Consider the following 3,003-nt stretch of genomic DNA (forward strand, 5'->3'; position numbering starts at 1 on the left):
ATGAAATCCGGCGGAAGAGTCGTGATCCGACGACCAGTCACGGCCTCCGTCGCTTTCGCTAGCGGTAATTCAGCGCTCTGCGAAAACATTTCAAAAGCGTGTCTAACACTACATCAGAGAAGAGTGCATGAAATACTGTGGCCGTACACGGCTGAAGAGGCCCCTGATTACCACGTTCGAACGTTCGCTTTTTGAGAAATCGTGACGTCTCTTTTACGCCGGCTGCCTTTGCCGGAGGCCGACGCCGTCCAAGACGCTTTTCAAAGGAGCCGGACCGCGTGCCGGACTCGCCGTTAACGAGGCCTGTCTTGTCCCGTACATTTCCTATAGTCGTGCTCGAAAAGGCAGAATCTCCCCCGAACTTTCTGCCGTCCGTGAGGGGGTGCACGGAAGTTATAACTGCGCCGTCCCTACCCCATATGAAATGAACTTTTCCACGGCCTGTAGACAACAGCTTGAGCGCGACGACAGATGACGCATATTGTTGCGTGACATGCAACGTCACACTAATCTCAGTGCTTTCTTATCACGGGTTGCCAGAGCGGTCATGTAACGGATTGTCTCCTAGAGCTGGTACAATATTGCTACTGTCATTACTAGTACTACTTTCAAAGGCTGACGGGCCTGGTAAAATTAACTCCATGGCTATTCTTACCACTAGCTACTATTACCTCTCCTGCTCTTAATACTACCACTTATACTGCTAGTACGGAGGCGAAATTCTAGAGGCCCGTGCAATGTCAGTGCACGTTAAAGAACCCCGGTGGTCGAAATTTCCGAAGCCCTCCACTACGGCATCCTTTATAGCCTGAATCGTTTGGGACATGAAACCTCATAAACCATAAACCAACTATACTGCTAGTACAGCTGTAACGACTGCTTTGTCACTCTGGCGTTCAGCTGATGATCCCAATTTTAAGGGAGCCAATCCTGGCAGCGTGGACTTATTTTAGTGGAAGCGAAACCCAAAAATGCCAGTGTGCTTTTTGACAACTTCATTCTGAGGACTGCTTTGTCACTCTGGCGTTCAGCTGATGATTCCAATTTTAAGGGAGCCAATCCTGGCAGCGTGGACTTATTTTAGTGGAAGGGAAACCCAAAAATGCCAGTGTGCTTTTTGACAACTTCATTCTGAGGACACCTTCACTTAATTATCATTCGCGGTAAAAATTGATGCTCTGATTCTTTCTGGCAATGTTGACGTTTGTCTGCCGGTAAAAGACACAATTATCCCCGAGAAACTTAGGTTTAACTCGCTCCCCAGCCGCCAGACGATTCAAACTGGTGCGTCCTTACCGAAAAGGACGGGTTTGCACCGTTTTGAATTGAATAGTGGTGTAGCATAGCCTTTGAGCTATGCCAGCATAGCCATTCTATGCTGGGTTATGCTAGCACAGCCATTCAGGGCTAGCATAGCCCTGAATGGCTGTCGACGCACTCATTTCAGTAGCTAGATCGGCCGATGGTGGCGGCACCTGTAGTTCGTTTTTTGGTCTGTTCTAGCTTATTAAAGCTCTATTTTCTGTGAGAGCGGCCTCTTTGTAATCAGAACGCGGTACTCTGCAGACAGAGAAAACTTTAATTTCTGCTCATAGTCCTTCTAAACCCTACATAACAACACTCATACTGCTGTACACTACTATTACTACTACCAAAACAATCGATCTGTTGGCTGCTGGCTAGCGCTACACTCTAAATAGAAAAGAGTAAAAAGGGAGTAAGCTGTTGTCTAACTTACCCCTTTTCAAAAAAGAGAGTGCGCTACACTCTTAACACAAGTACACCTCTACGGGAGTAAAAATTGAGCAAGCTGTCCTCAAGCCCACTTTATAAAAGGGTGTGCGCTAGTGGACAACTTACTCCTGCTTTGCTCCTTTCTGTTTACAGTGTTGAGAACAGCCTACTCCCTTTTTACTCTCATATAGGCGTATTCTTGTTTAGAGTGTACGATGATCAAACGACGAAAGCTGCGCCCTCTGGCAGCCATTATTGCCGCCATTTTGTTGGAAGGTCCGCCGCAAGCGTTGTCGGGCCAGCGCGATGAAGCTCCGTCGGGCAACAAGTAACAAGCCGCGAATCGCCCGTGCGACACGGCCGCTAATCCGCCGGCCTCGCGCGGCCTGGCTTTGTGTCGTCCGGCTCTCGAATCTCTAAGGCTGTCCGGCGCGAGCTGTGACCGGCGCGGTCGGCGTAACGAACTGCGCTTGTCCGCAAACGCGGCGAGGCCGCGCCCTTTAGCCACCGCCACAAACACGGGCATTAGGCAACGACATTCGCCAATGGAGAAATCAGCCGCCAAGGAAATTAGCGCTGCAGCGGCGGCGCTGTCGTGGCTTAATGCGCATCGATGCTATTGAGCCGTTTTCGCTTTGACTTAATATCGGTGAATGGCTGTCGAACTATGCCTTCCCCTTTGCTTGTGTGAGCATGCTCGCTCATAGCCCATCGAGGTGAAAGTTTAGGCCAGGTGGTTGACGTACATTTCAGTGGACTTCATGGAAAGTTAGAAAAATTAAAAAGGGCCGACCTTTATTACCCGCCGTGGTGGCTGAGTGGTTAAGGCGCTCGTCTACTGAGCCGGAGTACCCGGGTTCGAACCCGACCGCGGCGGCCGCGCTTCCATGGAGGCGAAACGCAAGAGGCGCCCGTGTGCTGTGCGATGTCAGTGCACGTTAAAGATCCCCAGGTGGTCGAAATTATTCCGGAGACCTCCACTACAGCACCTTTTTCTTCCTTTCTTCTTTCATTCCCTCCTTTATCCTTGCCTTACTGCGCGGTTTGATTGTCCACCGTGATATGAGACAGTTACTGCATTTCCTTTCTTCAAAACCAAAACCAATCAAGACCTTTACCGGCAAACTTTATTGCAAGCTTTGTTGAAGAAGTACTTTGGTTTGGTGTAGTTCGTTCACAGCTAAGGTTTATTCTATAGACGGCGCAAAAGGGACAAGGAAGGCTCAAGAAAACACAAGGAAAGGCTTTCATGTGGCGCCTGTTCTGTTG

The sequence above is a fragment of the Amblyomma mixtum genome, chromosome 1, assembly GCF_055824585.1.
Source record: "Amblyomma mixtum isolate Tamu chromosome 1, ASM5582458v1, whole genome shotgun sequence".
Taxonomy (NCBI): domain Eukaryota; kingdom Metazoa; phylum Arthropoda; class Arachnida; order Ixodida; family Ixodidae; genus Amblyomma; species Amblyomma mixtum.